Source organism: Chelonia mydas, chromosome 5 (genome assembly GCF_015237465.2).
Source record: "Chelonia mydas isolate rCheMyd1 chromosome 5, rCheMyd1.pri.v2, whole genome shotgun sequence".
Taxonomy (NCBI): Eukaryota; Metazoa; Chordata; order Testudines; family Cheloniidae; genus Chelonia; species Chelonia mydas.
The window spans coordinates 104443515-104465012 of NC_051245.2; the positions used below are offsets into that span (position 1 = coordinate 104443515).

A 21498-nucleotide genomic window follows, 5' to 3' on the forward strand; every position below is an offset into this window, starting at 1 on the left:
CTTCGACTTCATATATGAACACCAGCTTCATGTGTATTAAGTGTGTGAAAGAAAGAAAGAAAGAAAGAAAGAAAGAAAGAAAGAAAGAAAGAAAGAAAGAAAGAAAGAAAGAAAGAAAGAAAGAAAAAGAAAAAGAAAATGCTAGTGTTGGCAGATTCTGACATTACACTGAAAGCTTATTTCTCTTTTCCTGTGATAAACCTGTACAGCAACATGAATCAAGATAGGGCAGATGATTTATGCAGCTGTTACAGCAGTGCTTCAATCACATTTATTCCTCGTTTTACAGCAATTCACATGTGGATAACATTGAGATTTACATGCGGAACTGCCATTTTTTCAGGATTTTTTTTCAATTTATGAATATCTAATATGAATTGAAGACCTTTCCAAAAATGTAATTATTTTTTCTGCCAAATGATAGACTAACTGGACAGTATCGTATTACAAACTTGATATATCAGTTCATATAGTCTTTTTTTAACTGCTTTAACTTTTTTTTCCCTTTTTTCTTTCCCCTTCTACAAATGTTGGCAAGCTCCCTTGCAGGGCTTCTCAGATAATAAAAAAATGTGAAAAATAAAAGGAAAAAACCTTAGTAACAAAGCAGTTAGGATCCCTAATCATTAGAGTGAGGTAGCTATAGTGGTATAGTACTGGCTCTTGTATCGAACATTTACAGTGGTAAAAACACAGAAGATATTTTTGTTAAAATATTATAAACATACTCCAGTCCCTGTCCTGCACACCTTACACATGGATATCTTTCCATAGGAAACAATGAGCTACTCCTATGAGTAAGGCAAGAAGCATTTGACCCCGTATATACAAGTCAATATTATTTATTGTGTGGCTTTTAAATTACTTTAAAAATGTTTTCAGGACATTTTGGATGAATAGATTCTCAGTCCCTTCATATCTAGGCAATTGTGTATGGCTGTTGGCTATATTCATAGCTGGTGTAAATCAGCATAGCTCCATTGCTTTCAATTGAGTTACACTGATTTACGTCATCTGTTAATGTGGCCCAGGGGCCTTTTAGGATTAAAAAAATAAGCAAACATAAACTGGGAGAAATGGAGATGTTGGCTGAACTGTGTCTTCTATTTTCAGTGACCATCACCTTCAGTACAATTCTAAAGGCAAAAGCTAATGGCCAAATTTCAAATTGCTCACCACTGACTCTAGTAATTTATCAAGGATTCTTGAGTTGCACATGTGATAGAATTATGGGGTTTTGACGTTAAATTATACTTTCTGAGACAGTAATTTCCATATTGTTTCTCTGTTTCCAGAAACAATTGAAATAGTAGCTAAGATAATTTATGATGTGAATAATATGAAAATTACAACTAAATAGGTGAATACTCAAAGAAGAAACATTTTTTCTGCCATCTGAAAATTGTACAGTGTAACAGGCCTGTGTTGTAGGAGGGCCAATGTTTCTCTTCCTGATGGACTATTCCATACGGAGTATGCATTTCTGAGCTGAACTAAATATCTGAGTGGTTGGAGTAGTGTTCCATTAAATAGGAACATTGCAGATTTTCGTGTGAATGTGCTTCTCATTCTGGCTACCAGAACTAGACCAATTCACTCATTGAATTAGGCCTCACAACAGCCAGTGAGGCAAATAAATATCATTCCCATTTTGCAGATGGGGAAATAAAGATAAAAAGATAAAGTGCCGCATCCAAATCTCTTTAGAGCCAAGTACTTCAATGGTCTAATTCAAAGTCACTTAGGCCTAAGTGACTTTACCAAGGCTTCACAGGAAGGCTGTAGAAAAACAGAGAACAGATATAGGTCTCAACTCTCAGTCCTGTACTGTAACCCGAAGACAACATTGCCTCTCCTTTTGTTATTGCCATGTTTATCCTAATTATAGAACAGAACTCAATGCCTTCACAAGAAGAAGATACAGCTGCATTCAGGTACTGGTGGGTGGATGGTCTTTAATGATCAAGTTAAAGCTATTTGAAGAGTTTGATGCGGACAAAACCTGGCAAAAGACAACAAGAAATCCAGACAACAACAACATACCAATGCAATGTTCTAATAATTGTACGTGTTATAACAAACCATTTTAATGAGTCCAGAAATCTATTCCTGGCAACACTGTAGTCAAAAAAGTTGCTGAAACTGTTTAACATCATGGCTTGGAAATTGGACTCTTAAAAGATTAGGTTGATGGAAGAATTCTGCAAATAGATGTTTTGGTATTTAAGCACATAATGTACAGAAAGTTTAAAGTATTCAGTACCCCCTCCAAGAAAGCACCTCATATCCACAAAGATAGTTTTTATGGTCGAACAAAATCAGAAGTTGGATATAAAACTCATTTTTCATACATGAGAATCAGCCATCTCTCCCTAGCTCTCCATCAGAGATTAAATGAGACTGGGTTTCAGCAACAGAGTCTCCCTTCCCTCACAAATACAACTCCTTGTGGAGAAATTAAAGGGAAAGGAAACTCCATAAGTTTCCATTGACAAAGTTTCCCCTACATTGTTTCAGTGGAATGCCCTCTCCATTACAGTAGAATCTGAGTCCACCCTAAACCCTATAGATTCCCCAGGATCCTCAGGAGGCCAGAGCCATCTGTGCAGCAGTGTCTATTTCCCACTGTCCTTGGTTCCCTGGTAACACAGCTTAACTATCAAGGACTCCCCAAGCTGGGGATCAGCAAGGATCACAGTTGTCTGGGATCACTCTTAAATGGGAGGTTCCCCACCATGGAGGCAAGGGTGCTTGGACAATTTGTATAGAAGGGGTGCTGAGAGCCATGGAACCAAATTGCAAACCCTATACATAATGTAATCCACTTCCAGCAGCACTCCTAGTTCCAACACCTATGCATGGAGGGACTCCAAGGAAAGGTAATGCAGCACTAGGCTGTGCTACCTTTCCCAAGTAACCTCCATGGGTTTGTTGGGGAGACACTTTGTTTCCCCTTGCCCCATCCTGAACACTTGGCCCTGCTTCCTGTGAAAAGCACTCTGGGAAGAGCTGGATCCTGTCGTGGAAACCAGTCATGTTGCCCCCTTCCCAGTCAGAAAAGTTGAGTTCCTATATGCATGAATGCAAGAAGGGTTGGCTTTGCTATATGTAGATGACTTCTGAGACATTTTCATGCACACATTCTCACCAAAAGGGAAAGACAATATAGGATAGGATATGGACACTCAGCAAAATCTGAAAGTCCACATTAAGGGCCCCACCTCTTCCAAATGCTGACCCAACATTCTGAAGAAACTCTGACTAAAACTACATTTGCTTAAGTGAGCAGGAGTGAAATAGGCCCATTGTGTATCTCTCTATCTTGGGCACTTATATAACCCTTCCATCACCTTACTATCTAAATTCCTCACAAGCTTTAAAATATTTATCCTCACAACACTTCTGAGAGGTAGGTAAGCAGTACGATGCCCCATTTTACAGATAAGAAGCTGATTCACAGAGATGCTAAGAGTAGCTCTACCTGCTTTCATATTCTTATAAAGTGTAGTGTTTGGGGATTTTAAAAATTTGTTTATTTTATTCCTGGTATGTGTAGTATTTGGTTTATGAAATTTCCAATAAAAAGACAAAAGATTAATAAATCTCACATAAAACATAAACAAAGCTTTCGTACTCAGGTTTCTCTGCAGTTAAATAACACTCAAATAAATTGGGCAGTGCTAAACTATTTTATTAATAATAGTGAGTTAGATACAGAAAGTACCATGCACATTTATGGTACTATACGAGCTCCTTCATAACATATCTTGAGTTTTTCCTGTGAAGCCCCTCTTGATTTGAATTCCTGAATGCCTAGATATACTTACTCTTTAAACTGACAGTTTTTGTAATGTTATCTAGTGCTTTTCCCATAGTTTAATTTAAGGAATAGCTCATTAACATTTGAAGGGTTTAGTTCTCTTGAGTGAAATGCGGATCGAAATCATCTTAGATAGTTTGAGGAAATCTAGAAAATAATAAATAAATCTCAAAACTAGCCTACAACTGCTTTTCAGAGTGTATGAGCAATATTTTCCCCATTTCTTATCACTGTTATTTCTTATGTTCCGATGAATCATAATAAAACAAAAAGTAAGACTGGACCACAGATGCTGAGAGAAGGAAAAAGGAGCACTTTTCATGATATTTGTTATTGTAGAGATGATTGACTGAATGCATGTGGTTACATGAGCTATATGCCTCTGCCTATAATATTTCCACCTGTTTCCCTACCCCCCCCCCACAACTTCAAACACATAATAAAACATGTACGTAGTTCAATATAACAAAGGATACAGACTGCATCATTGGCACACAGAGAGTCTAGTGTAATTATCTGCTTAGTTTTAACAACACTAAGTTATTTCCTTTTTTTAAAAAGAAATCTGTTTTGTTATTACTAAGTTTAACATTTTCCCCCCCAAGAGTTTTTATGGTTTAAAGTTCTGTTGATTTCCATAAACTTCTAATGCTCATTAGAAAAACATTGCAGGTGTCATGTTAATATTAGCATATAATTCAAAATATTTTATTTTCTATTTTTTCTAGAACATTTTATTCCTCAAAGGACCTCCCTTGATTGAGTACCTACATGTTTTTTCCTATCATGTAATTTACCACTAAGCATGATTTTAAAAAGATTTGCCTTGGGCAAATTAGCAGTCAAGTGAAGACAAAAATGATCTGTACTACATCTCAAATAGCATTGAATCAATGCTGAATAACTCTTTCTGTTCTGATATAATGATCATTTTGCAGGGCCTAAAAACTCTGTAACTGAAGCCCTACACAATGGCTCAGTAATCTCACTTACAAATCTTGCTTCCCTAGTAACACTGTTATTCACATTTCCAGGGCTGCTGGAGAAGAAAGGGGTGGAAGGGATTTTTGTGTTTAAAAGCCAGAAAAGGGATTTAGAAAAGATATTTGCTGCTCAGCAAGCATCCGGCAAAGTTTATGAGCAGAATAAGCTGGGCATTGTCTACTAGAGGTGCTAAGTCTGCCAGTGTGATTTATTCCTGTATCTGACACTACTGTGCACGTTGGTTTGAGCACCAATACTTTGGAATCAAATGGAATTCTAGGCATCAGTACTGTAAATGCTGCTTTGAGTTCCATACCCAAATAGGCAAAAGGAGATTTTAGGTAGTTGGCAAAAAATGGAAAAATTTTTAAAAAAAATCTCCTGTGAATACTGTTAACTAAATTTAAAATAGAAAGTTGACTGTCCCCCAGCATCTAAAGTAATCTATATATTATAGCACTGACTAACCACTGGATAACAAATGGCCACCTTTGATGTTAGATACTGTATGCCTTTGTTTCTGTGAAGATTGACAGCTCCCTCTGCTGTTTCTCATTGTAAGGTGCTGTGAAGAAAGTCTCACCATTTGTGTAATTTTCCTGCATATACTGCTGGACTCTCACAGTTTGTCAATTAATGGCCATCAAGCTGGCATGCTTTCAACCACGGTGTGGAATTCAGATGCCTGATGGCACCATCAGGACACCTGCTTAGAAGACTGATCCACTTCAAAACAGAGCTTGATACTGTTATTAAAGCAATGCATGAATCTCAAACCCTTTCTTTGAAGCTTTCTATTTCTGTGTGTACCCGTCTGGTCTGTTTACAACAGATGCAGGCTTATGAAAGCAGTACTGCCTGACAATAGTGTCTTTGTGACTTCAGGATCTGATTTTACAGTGTTGCACACATGTTTCATAAAGACTATACAATTCTGCATATGACTCTGTTCATACCCAGAAACACATTCTCTCTCTCTCTATACATTCCACATAATCTATTCTATATTTTTGATTCAAACATTTACTAGTGCATGTAGCTAATTAAGCATAGACCGTGTTTCTTTCCCCTCTTAATTTTCTAGAATTATTTTTTGGCTAATTCTTTGTGATAGAGGTCTGAAATAAAAAAACCTCCTGATGTCTGAATACAAGCACAGAGGAGAGTGACTTTCATATACTCACAGAAATATAGGATTTGAAGGGACCAAGAGAGGTCATCTAGCTCAACCCCCTGAAGCAGGACCAAGTAAATCTAGAATTTGCCCCTCCTTCGCACTGTTCTATAGAGTATTGCTTGGAAGTTGGCCGTTGCCCTCTGTCCCAGAAAGGGGAATGCCTTGCAATGGCTCTGTATGGACCATAAAGAATTTCTAGGGCTCTGTGTGATTATTTAGAATGAAAGGTATAAAATAAATGTAAAGTATAATATACCTACAAAAGAGTTTGAAGACACTGCCTTCTTAGCCTCAATGTCTTACTGAACCAGCTCCATCCCGTGTAGTACCCGCCGATATTATGTCTGAAATCCAGAGCTATTACCCACTAGATCATTGTCCAAAGCCACTTAGTGCGGCAGCTGAACAGTTATAGGTCACTCAAACATTTTCTCATTAGGTTTTCCTTCTCCGAGATGTAACCCCCTAGCTTAGCCTGTTGAGATCCAATAACTCCACACTTCCATTTCGACCATAGTGGCCTACACTCAAATCACAGCATATGACAGAAATGCACCTGCTAGCTCCCCAGAGGGTTTAGACACTACACTAGTTTTTTTGCTGTGACCCCCCTTCAAATAGCTTCACCATAACAACTAAATGCTAAGTATCTTCAAGATTTATCTGCTCACCCTAGAGATTATTGCTCTTGAAGAATATTTATGGGCAAGCTCTGTAATATAGTATTTAATACAGCTATTTTTTCCAAGCAGACCTACTCTTTTTCAGGCAGGGACTCTCATATTCACTGCTGCTCAGTAATGCTCTATCAGAAACGTCAAGCTAGCTCTCACCTCTAGTGCAATCGTCCTCGCTCGCTCTTTGATCAGTGAAAGCCTTGAACCTCCATAATTTGCACTGTAAAAAGAAGAGAGATTATTTTTCTCATTAAAACCAGACCTAAGCTGTTTTAACAAAAATAGAATTTATTTTGCTTTGCCAATGCCTCTGAATTGTATCAGCCTATCAACTGGGTCTGACACTTGGGCGACAGATTTATCTTTATAAATAGTTTAAATTGGTTTCTGCAGATGTTTTTTTTAAAAAAACCGACATTAACAGTAGTTGCAACTGCATTCCCAGAAGAACAATGAGCTGCCTTGCACTGCAGCAGGGATTGTGAGTTTCATGAAACATTTCCTTCAATGCTTTGTCTCTGTATTAATATGCCAATGTACATGGACAGTTGCTCATATAAGTTCCTTCTCTACTCGTGGTGTTGAATATATTTCTTTTCATAGGTCAATGTTTTGTAGACATTACACACAGAGAACTATCGTGTATAAAAAAACCTGCGTTTTGGCTCACTGCAGAACCCGCTCCTGATCCAATTAAAATGACACGTAACATATCCAGGGAAGCTGATCAGAAACTATGTCAGGAATACGTACTGTGAATATGACTTTCTGGATCACTGTCTTCTCTACATTTTAATTGATAATGTAATAAACGGCTGCTATGGTATTATGGCTTGTACTAGACTTTACTATTCATTTGTGATGTCTGTGGTATAGTGATCTTGAGCTGTCTATCTCCTTGAAATGAAAGGAAGACATGCACAGATCTCTCACTCTGTATCTCCCATGAATACAAATTTTACACCACCTGACAATTTTGCATAGCTTTTTTTATTATATCCTCCTGAGATCACACATAATAAATTATAAGTTTCCATTAGACTAGACAAGATGTGAAGTAGTGCTGCTACTTATCTGTTTTATATAAATGATAGTGAGGGGCTCTAAACCATAAGAGTGGCAGGATTACATCTGTCAGGTACATCTTTATTTCTATACCCCAAAAGGCATCATTCTGTTATGAACTGCCTATTTGAATACCTGGTTTTGCTTACTGTGCTTTTGTGATATTAATGTAGGTTTTCATACAATCTACGCCTTCCCTTTCCCTCTTTCAAAATTACAATTGGTTATTCCAGTCAATCTCATTTTTTCTGCTTGTATCATATCATGTAGACAAATTAGTGTGAATGGTTTGCTTACAGTTAATAAGGCAATGAATAGTCATTTTTCAAGTAAGCATGGTTTTCAATCCCTTTCTCCTCAGAAGTATATGCGTGAAGTACTGAATCTGCTCATGTTGTTTTTCTCTTCAGCCCTTAGTTTATAATTATTGCTGTGTCACTATTACATGATAATCCTTATTTTTATTACACATTATGACTCCAATCAAGCCTTAGGGTCAGGATAAACAACCCATTAATCATGCTCTTACCAGATCCTGACAAATCCTCTGTAATTTGGATCTGCTTCAGTTAAACTTGTTTTGTAAATGATAGATAGCCAATTACACATGCATAATCCTACAACCTTTTGCAGCTTTTTATTATCATAAATTTATTTGAAATCATGTTGCATTTGAGACTTCCAACAGAGAAGAATGTAAAAGTGAATGGGGATGCTTGAACTGGCATAGCACTAATGTTTGAGTTCTCATATAATTTTCTTCTAATTTAAAAGTATAAAGTTTAGCTATCACATTAGTTAAGGAATACAAGCCCTTTCTTCTGCTCTCTTCTTAAATTCTGGAGACCTTTTCTACTCCTCATCTTACCTTCATGATAACCCTCTGTGTCTGTGGATATCCTCCCATTCTAACTAGAAGCGTATGTATGTGCCACACCTCCAAACATTGTTCCCCCTCCCCTTGTCCCTTCAGTCCAAAGTATGTGGGCCTCGAATGGGTTTGATGTATTACAGCATCATTCCCCCTCCCACTCCCACATGCCCATGCTGAAGCTGGACAAAGCTATATTAGGGCTCTCAGGATCTGCTCTGCAACTAACGCTGTGTCTCAGGGAAATTGCAACAATGGCAGCAAAGTTCCTGTAGGAGAAGTGCTTCCTGGAAGAGGGGGACCATCTCAGCAAGATAGTTCCTTGCTTCAAAGGAGGCTCTTCCCCATGAATTCCTGCCCTCTTAGAGCTGGGAGGAGATGTGGCTTCTCCCACCTGATGGGACAGTGCAGAGGACACTCTTCAGAGGGAATCTTAAAGTTCTACCAGTCAAAGTCATAGTCCCCATAGTCAGGAGAACACAAGCACTATTCTCTGTGTGTGTGTGTGCCTGAGGGCATCACTTTCCTCAGACAGGGTGGAGAGAGGCAGGGAGAATAGTGGAGAGCATTGGTCCACACCCTCTTTCTTCACCAGCCAGTGGTTGGGCCAGGGTCAATGAGAATAGAAAGCTGCACTATCTAGCACACACCCTATGCACTGGGATGCTTGGAAAGGACTTATACAATCCCCCGCCGGAGACCCCTGTTGCATGCAGCTCTCTATCACCCACAAGCAACATCACTGCCCAAATGACATGATTTATTTGTTAGAGGTTTCCATCTGAACAAAAAGAGTTTGTGTGGAGGCTATGATTGGTAATACTCAATAGTTACACCACAGGAAAGAATTGTGGAATTTATTGGATATGCTGAGTTATAATGAATTTTTCGCCAGCAAAAGTTACAAAGGGAAATTGTTTTGCCTTAAATTCCCTACAGCAATATAGTACATTTCCAGTGGACAATAATGTTTATATTACTTCAGAAAGGCAGAACAAGTTTGGTTTACTTTACCAAAGATTTCTTTTTTCTCACTGATGGGATACAATTTTGTACCGAATACAGTCTAACTCACAAACCAGGACCAGCTGTTGGGATGAAAGTGGGAGGGAGGGTGTGGGGTGTTGTATGGTATTCCTTGGTTTTCTCCTTTTGGATCTGATCAAACGTCCATTGAAATCAATGAAAATCCTTCCATTGACTCCAGTGGACTTTGGATCAGGTCCTTTATTTCTTCCCTATGTCGAAGGACCCCGCAAGATAGCAACCCCCCACCAATCCTTGAGGAAAGATAGAATGGTTCTCTCAGGAACACACTGATGATGCTTCATAAGTTGACCGGAAAAGTACACTGATTAGTGACAGGTGATATAATCACTTCACCACCTTCTGGTGTACCATGAAAGAAGCTGTCACAGCTTCTTCCCATATTCTCCTGTTCTTCTAAAATTGCTGGCCCTGTTGTGAAAGAGCTTGGAGATTCCTCTCAAATCTAGCAAAATTAAAAAAAATTGTAATTTGCAGTAATACCTTACTGCTTATAAATTCATTAAGTATTGCATAATGTATTGATACAAATAAGATCTTAGTGAGGGGCCTAGATCCCATAACAACACTATTGCACCTTTTAGATCTGTGTTTGTTACTTTGGAAGTGGGAGTAGCTTTCAAAATCTGTACAGTTTAGCAACTTGGGTCTATCTCTACTAATGTTTGCAGTTATATTTTGTATTGTTAAAAAAAAAACAGATTCTCACTTTAAGTATTAAAAGTGAAAAATGTCAAACTGAAAATGTTAGTTCCTCTTTGAGGTTAGACACATCCCACTGTACACAAATGCAACAGTCACCAGCTACTGGAAAGCTGGTGTAGAAGTGAATACACCCAGGCGGGGGAATATATGAAGGACATTTGCCTACAGTTGCTGATGAAACTTAACAGGGCATGTCTTGCAGTTCAGGTACTGGACTGGAATTTGGGTTAAACTCCCCTGTTTCCTACAGACTCCCTCTGTGAACTTGGGCAAGTGATGCAAGGGTTGATTTTTAAAGGTATACAGGCATTGCTGTGCTCAACATGGAAAGGTCTAAGTGATTTAGACAGCTAATTCCCAAAATTTCAAAAACTACTTAGGCAGTGTGACAGACCCAGACCAGTGGGATACAGGAGTCTGGAAGAAGGCAAATATACTGGCCACTGGATGAACAGTTTTCTGTTCCCTGAGTGACCAGAGCAGAGGCTGCCCTAGAGCAATCAGGAACCTGCCGGAACCAATTAAGACAGACAAGCTAATCAAGACACCTGGAGCCAATTAAGAACTTTTTAGATTCAATTATGACAGGCAGGCTAATCAGGACACCCGGTTTAAAAAGGACCTCCCATTAGTTAGTAGGGGGGCTTGCCAGGAGCAGGGAGTGGGAAGGTGTACTGCTGGAGGAATGAAGAGTTCAAGCGTGACCAGGCTTCAGAAGGAAGATCCTGCAGTGAGGATAAAGAAGATGCTGGGGGGAAGGCAATGGAGAAGTAGCCCAGGGAGTTGTGGCTGTCATGCAGCTGATACAGGGAACATTGTGGACAGCTGCTATCCACAGGACCCTGGGCTGGAACCTGGTGTAGAGGGTGGGCCCGGGTTCCCTGCGTCCCCCAACTCCTGATCGGACACAGGAGGAGTTGACCTGGTCTGTGAGAAACACCAGAAGGGAAGGTCTAAATAGGAAAGGGATCTACCCTGTCCCTGACCCAGTAGGTGGGCACAGAGACTGTGGGGATTGTTCTCCTTTTCCCAACATGCTGGCCAGTGATGAGGACAGCTGCGTGGATGGAAGGTTTGAGCCACTAGCAAGAGTGGCCAAACTGAGGGCTGCCATGAATCTCTGAGGCAAGCAAATCCGCCAATAAGCACAGGACCCACCGAGGCAGAGAAGGAACTTTGTCACAGCAGTTAGAAGCCTAAATCCCATTTACTTTTTCTGATTAGGACATTCAAAGGGGCCTAAGGCTTTCAATAGTGTATGAAACTCCCAATTATGTGCTCCCTTTCTCCATTTGAAAATGGGGATCATAATCCTTTTCTCCCATTCTTTGCTGTGTCTATTTAAAATGTAATATCTTTGTGGCAGGGTCTATGTCTCATCACTGTGATTGTACAGTGCTGAGCAAAATGTGGCCTTAATACTTTTGGGGCATATAGGGACTACTGTGATACTAATAATACCGATAACAAAAAACTCCCAGCCCTTACCAATATCATCTGGATATCATCAAGTTGCTCTCAAGTGTCTATAGAAGAACTCTTTGACACAAACAACTCCAGTAACAGTTTTTGTAGACCCGATGAACAAAACAGTAAAAAAATCATCTAGAATATTGAAACATTAAAAAGCACAGGTGGAAACTCAGAAAAGAATTTCTAAATTACTTGAGAGCAAACTGCTATTAGACAGATGGGATATGTCCCCCCATATAAACTGATTTCTTGAGAAAGGGAACAATATGTTTCAGGGAAGAGCTAGAAAGAGGTGGTCATTTTATACAGAGACACAAACTGTCCCAAAGAGGGTTACACAGTCATACATTCCAAGAGTATAATTGATTGCTGACAACTCCAACTGCATTATTTATTCTCCATTTTGTAATTAAGGTAATAGAATAGCTTCACCAGACTGTCTAGTAAGATTATAGTTACATGGTTAACATCTTTAAAGTTCTGTAAAATTCATCTATTACATTACCACCCAGTGGCTCCAATGAGACCAAGACTCCATTGTGCTAGGTGCTACACAAGGAGAGAGACATGGCCAGAAGTAGGTAATATTGGTGAGACAGCGTGGTTATCAGGCATAGGCAAAATAGGGATTTGCTGCAGTCTTCTGCCCCAAAGGGTACTGCTAGGAACACAGACGTACAGGGACTATATGTGAGAGCAATGTATGCTGAAGAAGGTAAGAGCACTCTCAGAACATGTTAATCCTATATTAATCCAAAATACCTATGAATTATTGTCCTGTCTAGCTAAAGGGCTGGTGAGATTTTGCTCAAGCATTATATGGTAGGATTAAAATGAGAGTGGAAGGTGAAAGATTTTTGTTTACATTAGAGAATCAAAAATGATATCAGGAAACTGGAGCTGATGAGTGACTGAGATAATTTTACACACCAGCAAATGCTGTGGAACAGTTAAAAAAACAAACAAACAAAAAACACCACACACAATCAGAAGGCTTTCCTCCATGTTTACTTAGTTTATTCTGAGGAATTTTCCTCCTGATTCTTCCGTGACACAGAAGAGATCAGATAGGTTTCCTAACTATGAAATTTGCCACTTCAGGCTATAGACTTTTGACATTATATTTCTTTCTTGTATGTCTTTTCCTTTACTCATTATGAGATATAATTGCATCATTTATCACAATCATTTTTTCCCCATATTTAAGCCATATAATGCCCTGTTCAGTTTTTGGAAGAGCATACTAATTTCTGTTTCTATATCAAATTGGAATTTTAAACACCTTTGGTAATTTTCATTACATTATTGTCCTTAGGTGCATCTATGCTTCTGTGCATGGTTGCAGATGGCCCAGGTCAACTGCCTTGAGCTTGTGGGACTTGGGCTGTGAAACTATATAATTGCAGTGTAGATGTTTGGGCCTGGGCTGGAGCCTGGGCCTGGAGACCCTGAAAGGGAGGAGTGCCTCAAAGCCTGGGCTCCAGACTTAGCCTGAATGTCTACACTGCAATTTTTAGCCCCACAGCCTGGGCCCAAGTCTTGGGCTCTGAGACTTGGCGCTGCATGTTTTTTATTGCAGTGTAGAAATACCCTATGATTTCTTGATTTGTAAACATTATTGCCTAACATCATGTCATAGGAACATACAGAAATAATAGCTTGGAAGGATAAATGTTTTCTAAAAGGAGCTCATGAATGACGAACTCTTCAGTGGCGTTTGTTCTTCCATTTCTGTGTATTACTCCTAAGTCTTAGTCATCAATGTATGTGTTCTTTAGAGGGAAAAAGATTTGCATTGAAAGAAAGGAGCAGTTACAGTTACAACTGAGGTGACTGATATTATGTAGTGAAATACAAATTGAGGGATTTTACTGGCTTTGAGATGTACTGGACGTGGATACTTTGAGCTGAATCCTTTGCTAATGAAACTTTAATGAAATTAATCAGAGAATTTGGCCATTAAAATACATGCTTTAAATCGGGATGGGCTTAAGCTGTAACATGTAGATACAGGTCTGGATTGTGAACACCCCACAATTCAGAGCAGCTAGATCAAGCAGTGTTCAGATCTTGGTTTTGGCTTCATCTCTACATTTAAAATGGTTTAAAGAAATAAAAAAAAGAAAATATTTGAATAATCATGTATACTTTGGACAGAGGGACTAAAAGAAAAATATTTTTTTAAAAACTTTTAGAATGTTCACCACCATCATCCGCAAAATAATCATGGTATTCTCAGCTAGCCAAGGGCCTAATCCCCAGAAGTACGGACCCCCCTCAATTCCCATTAACTTCGGTGAGAGTTAAAGTAGTGCATATAACACTACTTAGCAATTACTCAGACTGCATCAGACTGAGTCTTTTTCATGGAATCCATTTAGCTGCTGGCTGCATAGGAGGAAGTTTACAGTGATTCCCCTCACCAGGATTATTTGCTTTGAACAGAGATGACAAAAAACAGAAGTGACAACGAGCCTCCACACAGGTTCTTCCACCTGTAGGAAGTCCCAGCGGAGGCACCATTGTGTTCAGACTTATGGCTGGAAAAGCAATTCCGTCTTACCCTTGGTTTCCCTGTCCTGCTTTCAGCACACTATTATTGTGCCCTGCCTGTACTTTCACCTGGGAGACCTCTCAGCTTCAAGTGATGGGGCAAAAAGAAACGTGAACCATTGTTTTCTTTGCAGAAATGTGGGTGCCCAGCAAAGGACAATACTGCAGAGAATGGACTCTCCCCAGCTCTGCCCACTCCTGCCCCTCAGAATTCAGGCATTTCCTCTCACAGAATCCCAGCAGAGGGGCATGATGATGTGAAGCTGGTACTTCCCCTATATCCATGAAGGCAGAGGAATTCACATGTAGCGGGTTCCCTCTGTGAATGGATCATTGGGGGACAACTTAGTCATAAAATAGTTTTCTATTTGCTCTATTTTAATCACTGTAAGATCATATTAATTATTAATAATCACCAGGTTTGGAAAAAGTTTATATTGCTGTTATGATTTTGTGGCCAGACTACTCAAAAAAGTTGGCACCTAGTATTTCATGGACAACTGCAATAGAGCTTACAGTAAACAGATTGACAAAAAGATATGAATAAAAAAAGCTGACAAATATTGTATTTATAGTCAGCAGCCTGCAGGACAAGTAACAAAAATTCAAATAAGAACTGAGATTAAAGGGTGATGAAGCACAGGAAGTAAACTAGCTAGAGTAATGTAGAGGAATTCAAAATTCAAATGCAAAAAAAAAACAAAAAACCCCAAAACCTATTCCAAACAGGGAGATCAGAAAAAGGGAGAGGAGAGGAGAGAAGATCAAATAGGGGGCATAGGTACATTTCAAAAATATATAGTATCAGATTTTCACACAAAAGGAATGCAATTTTGAACAGCACCAAATTGTACACTATGCCTTCAAATTATGCTTGAAGACTACAATACTAGTAAGACGTTCCAAATGTTTTCACAGACATTTACACAAGAAATCTACACACCATACTTCAAGTTGTGTCTGTTTAATTAGTTGCCTGTAAAATGGGAAATAATTCTAAAGAGAGATGGGAAACAGTGTTAATGAGATTCAAATCATACAGATATGACGGACTGCAGATAAAAGGCAAACGCCAGGATCTCTTCATTTTAATCAGCCAGATCACAGTTTTGATGAACACGCCAAAGGGACTGTTTTGTGCTCTGCTTCCACGGTGTGTGAAAGGAAACAAAATGAACTGTTTTATACTGCACAGTTAGTGACAGATGATGCACCCTTTGGGATTAACATTAGAACAATGGAAATGATGATACTTACCTACCTTGTCAAGTGCTTCAAGATCACTACCTGAAAAGCCATATAAGTGCAAATTATTAACAACAATCATTATTATTAAACCATTTAAATCAAAGAGTCATGTTTTATTCAATTGATACTTTAAATCCATCCACATTTTAGTTATTGGGTCATCTACATGGCTAACTGACTGTAAAGTCAAATATGCATGAAATAGATATATGGGATTTTTTACCATCACTGAAAAGTCCCCAGTATCAGTCATTTCCTGTAGCCCAAAAACCCATGCATAACAAAGGATTTGGCTTTTTTACATCGAGGAAAACATTTTTTATCACACATGCCAAATTTCACGTGAAAATGAGGGGTCCATTTTGTTTTTAATATTAAACATTTAATTAAATATTTGTTTAATAGTTAAAGGATTAAAAACTGGGTAACTGATAGATCTTGATAAATAACGGGGAATCATAATCCAATGGCAGTGTTTCTAGTGGAGTGCCCGACAGGGATCAGTTCTTGGCCAAATGCTAGTCAATATTTTTATCAACTATCTGGAAGAAAATATAAAATAATTGTGATAGAGTTTGCAGATGATGCAGAGATTGATGGAATGGTAAATATTGCTAAAAACAGATCACTTATACATATTGATCTGGATTGCATGTTAAATTGGGTGTCACACAGTTCAGGTTAACAGTTCCTGTATTTCCTCCTCATGGGTCACCAAGTGCTCCTGCTTTAGGCTCCCAGCCTCTCAGGTGTCTACTCCCTTGGTTAAAAACAATGAGGAGTCCGGTGGCACCTAACAGATATATTTAGGCATAAGCTTTTGTGGGTAAAAAAACACTTATTCAGAGGCATGGAGTGAAAATTACAGATACAAGCATAAATATACTGGCACATGAAGAGAAGTGGAGAACCAGTGATGACCAGGCCAATTCAATCAGAATGGATGTGGTCCACTCCCAATACCTGATGAGGAGGTGTCAATACCAAGAGAGTGAAAATTGCTTTTGTAGTCAGCCAGCCACTCCCAGTCCCTGTTCAAGCCCAAATTAACAGTGTTAAGTTTGCAAATGAATTGTAGTTCTGCTGTTTCTCTTTGAAGTCTTTTTTTGAAGTTGTTTTGTTGCAGGATGGCTACTTTTAAATCTGTTATTGAATGTCCAGGGAGATTGAAGTGTTCTCCTACTGGCTTTTGTATGTTACCATTTCTGATGTCTCATTTGTGTCCATTTATTCTTTTACATAGAGACTGTCCGGTTTGGCCAATGTACATGGCAAAGGGGCATTACTGGCACATTATGGCATATATCACATTAGTAGATGTGCATGTGAATGAGTCCCTGATAGCGTGGCTGACGTGGTTGGGTCCTATGATGGTGTCGCTAGAGTAGATATGGGGACAGAGTAGGCAACAGGGTTTGTTACAGGGATTGGTTCCTGGGTTAGCATTTCTGTGGTGTTGTGTGTAGTTGCTGGTGAGTATTTGCTTCAGGTTGGGGGGGGGGGGCGCTGTCTGTAGGCGAGGACTGGCCTGCTTCCCAAGGTCTGTGAGTGAGGGATCGTTTTCCAGTATAGGTTGTAGATCATTGATGATGTGCTGGAGAGGTTTTAGCTGGGGGCTGTATGTGATGGCCAGTGGTGTTCTGTTATTTTCCTTGTTGGGCCTGTCTTGTAGTAGGTGACTTCTGGGTACCCCATTTCGCTCTGTCAATCTGTTTCCTCACTTCCCCAAGTGGGTATTATAGTTTTAAGAATGATTGATAAAGATCTTATAGGTGTTTGTCTCTGTCTGAGGGATTGGAGTAAATACGGTTGTATCTTAGGGCTTGGCTGTAGACAATGGATCGTGTGATGTGTCCTGGATATATACTGGAGGCATGTAGGTAATAATAGCGGTTAGTAGGTTTCCGGTATATGGTGGTGTTTATGTGATCATCACTTATCTGCACTGTAGTGTCCAGGAAGTGGATCTCTGGTTTGGACTGGTCCAGGCTGAAGTTGATGGTGGGATGGAAATTGTTGAAATCCAGGAGGAATTCTTCAAGGGCCTCCTTCCCGTGGGTCCATATGATGAAGATGTCATCAATGTAGCGGAAGTAGAGGAGGGACACTAGGGGACGAGAGTTGAGGAAGCATTTTTCTAAGTCAGCCATAAAAATATTGGCATACTGTGGGGCCATGTGGGTACCCATAGCAGTGCTGCTGACTTGAAGGTATAAGTTGTCCCCAAATCTGAAATGGATGTGGGTGAGGACAAAGTCACAAAGCTCAGCCACCAGCTGTGCCGTGGCCTCATCAGGGATACTGTTCTTGACAGCTTGTAGTCCATCCTCATGTGGAATATAGGTGTAAAGAGCTTCTACATCTGTAGTGGCCAGGATGATGTTTTCAGGAAGATGACCAATGCATTGTAGTTTCCTCAGGAAGTCGTGCTGTCTTGAAGATTGTTCGGGGTGCTGGTAGCGTAGGGTCTGAGGACAGAGAGTCCAAATAGCCAGATAATTCTGCTGTAAGAGTGTCAATGCCTGAGATGATGGGGCACCCAGGCTTTCCAGGTTTATGGATCTTGGGTAGCAGATAGAATACCCCTGGTCGGCACTCTGGGGGTGTGTCCGTGTAGATTTGTTCCTGTGCTATTGCAGGGAGTTTCTTGAGCTGATGGTATAGTTTCTTTTGGTACTCCTCAGTGGGATGGGAGGATAGTGGCCTGTAGAATGTGCTGTTGGAGAGTTGCCTGGCAGCCTCCTGTTCATAATTCGACCTGTTTATGATGACTACAAAAGCAATTTTCACTCTCTTGGTATTGACACCTCCCCATCAATTATTGGGAGTGGACCACATGCACCCTGATTGAATTGGTCTTGTCATCACTGGTTCTCCACTTGTCAGGTAACTCCCTTCTCTTCATGTGCCAGTATATTTATGCTTGTACTGACCACCCCCCCCCACCACTTGGTAAGGCAACTCCCATCTTTTCATGTGCTGTAATATTTATACTGTTTACTGTAATTTTCACTCTATGCATCTGAAGAAGTGTGGGTTTTTTTACCAACAAAAGCTTATGCCCAAATAAATCTGTTAGTTTTTAAGGTGCCACCAGACTCCTTGTTATTTTTGTAGATACAGACTAACACGTCTACCCCTCTGATACTCCCTTGGTTAGAGATCTGAGAGTTTCTCCCTCCTAACCTGTAATAAAAATTCCTATTCACATGCCACAAGATTACCAGACATCACCCATCTGTTTTTTGGGGCCTCAGTAGGCCAAAGTCCTTCCAGCCCCTCCCAGAAATATTGGGGCCATATACTGGATCAGAAAGAAGGCCCTGAGTCAGTTTCAACTCAGGCTATTTATCCAAAAATTCTTTATTTGACTGTTGGTTTCTGGAGAATGTAGTTTGAACTGATGACTGTGAGCCTCCTTAGGAGATGGTTACCTTTCTGGGGGGATTAAAACCTGGCTGACTTGCTTTAATGGCCACCACCATTTTTAGCTCCTGGAGGAGTTGTGGTAGCCATCCCTCATGAAGCAGAATACAATCATACATAAACCACTCATTTAAAACAGTGAGCCCGAAAGACACTGCATGGGGTTGCAAAATTTGTCACATCTCTCCTATAAAGGAATTACAATGAAATCTGGCCCTCAACAATACATCAACTTAATACCAAAAGGTCTTTCAGGATATTGTAGGAAATTGCTATATCTGTCACACTGGGTGCAATCCAGTACTGTGCATTTAATCAGCCTATTACATGATAATATAGTGAGGAACACAGAATGTAGGTCATATGTATGGAATAGGGGAAGATATCCTGGAAAGCACTGATGTTGAGAAGGACTCGGGGGGTCCACTGTAGACAACCAGCTCAACATGAACTCCTAGTGTGGTGAAGTAGCTAAAACTATTATAGCAACCTACCCTTTTATATATAAGCAAGGAAATATCAAGGAGGAGTAGGGATGTTCCTGTCCATATACATGACATTGGTGAGACCACTACTGTAATACAGTAATCAGCTGTGATATTGATGTTTTTAAAAATAGGTTGAAAGTTTGGAGAGGGTTCATAAAATTGCTACAAGAATGATTCAAGGCCTGGAAAACCTGCCTTACAGTAGAAGATTTAAAGAGCTCCGTCTTTTTAAGCTTTTTAGTCTTTCATGTCTGCATAATACAGGAATCATTTTACCCATCATCAAAGTGTTGCCACCTTGGAGGTGAAATGTGGCAACTTCTTTCAATAGCATGGGCACATGAATAATCCCCAACACTTCACTTCCTCTCCTGAACTTAACTTAAATTATAGGAGGAATATGGAAGGAGGGGTGGATTTATGGTTAAAAAGAAGAACTATGAATCAGGAGACCTGAATTCTAGGACTCAGACTTCCTATGTAACCTTGTGCACAACTCACATTCACTGTGTGTTTTTGTGGGACACTTAGTGTGTGTCTTCAAAGGGGGGATGATTTTACTTCCCTATCTCACAGACACAACTAAAAATATTCATACAGTGCAATAGGCAAACTTAGCACTTTCCAGAGAAATATGATTAACCAGTGCTAGTCCAGATGACATTACAGACTAGACTTCAGTTGTATCTTAATGTTTGTAATTGAAGTCTGCAAAGTACTTTGACATCCTAAGATGGCAGGTGCACTAGAAATACAAATAATTAATATTATGTATGCAAAATGAAGTACAAAGATTGGAATCTAGCCAAGGTACTGGAGTTAAATACAGTTGTCAAATCATGATAAAACACAATAGTCTCTCCTTAAAAAATAGAACAACAGGATTGGGAGTAGAAAGAAGAGACAGGAAACATGAAGAGGAGCAGTGAAGCAAAGTGATTGTAACACCCTGCAAGCCAGGACCCAAGAACAGAGAGCAAAGAAAGAAAAAAGTTTAGTTGCGTGAAAAGTGTTCCATGAGATCTTTAAATCACCACAAGTAGTCAGAATGTTGTTCATATGTCTCATTTGAAAGACAGCCTCTAGTTCCACAGTGACTGGATCACTGGGTCACTACTGACTCAGAGGGAAGAATGCCACTTGCTGAATCACCAACACTTTTGTTTACAACTCTCACATCAATCTACTTACTCAAGCTGACCCACCTTAGTTTGTGAGAGCTGATGAGATGGTACAACTGGAGGCAATCGTCCTGCAAATATATTAAAATACATTAGTGATGACTTGCTGAATTAACTCCAGAGAGGAAAATAGCACCATGCAACTTCCACAATCCCATCTTTGCCAACTATCCTGGTACCCAACTTTGAGCTTTAGGATGGCTCTTTAAAAAAATTTCCCCTGATTTGTTTTCTTATGTTTATTGATAGGGAAAAATATCTTACAGAATGCAAACATGCAGAAAGTCTTGGGGAGGTGGGGGGAAAAGAGTATTTTCTATATGATTCGAATAAACACTTGTTTTTCTTAAAATTGTGCCTTATCTTTCCAATATATTAAATCAAGGGGGAAAACAGATTACTTTGGTATTTATGAATTAGTAATCCCTTTTCTCATAAGAAGGAACATTGAATCACTATTTTTAAATATTATAAACAGATGGGTAATCACTATAGCAACCAAAGAAGATATCAGTTTAAGTGATTTAAGCATTCCATCTTCACATTCTTTAACTGCAAATGGTTAAATAATTTAGGACCCGAAGAGAAATATAATTAGAAAAAAAAAAGAATCTTCTTAAAAAATGTAAGTATCCATTCTTACCCAAACAACATAAGAATGGCCATACTGGGTCAGACCAAAGATCCATCTAGCCCAGTATCCTGTCTTCCGACAGTGGCCAATGCCAGGTGCCCCAGAGGGAATGAACAGAACAGGTAATCAAGAAGTGATCCATGCCCTGT

The 21498-nt window shown here is 39.5% G+C and overlaps 1 protein-coding gene across 2 annotated transcripts in view; it reads right to left on the minus strand.

Annotated features, from left to right (window-relative positions):
* Positions 1-21498, minus strand: part of PTPRD (protein tyrosine phosphatase receptor type D) — a 2140771-nt gene that overhangs the window by 1926895 nt on the left and 192378 nt on the right. For both annotated transcript variants that reach the window (XM_043546218.1, XM_043546214.1), the window contains exons 2-4: positions 20740-20786; positions 15630-15659; positions 6815-6878 (exon numbers count right to left, since the gene is read on the minus strand). The gene's annotated coding sequence lies outside the window, so the exon portion shown is untranslated. The remainder of the gene's footprint in view (positions 1-6814; positions 6879-15629; positions 15660-20739; positions 20787-21498) is intronic.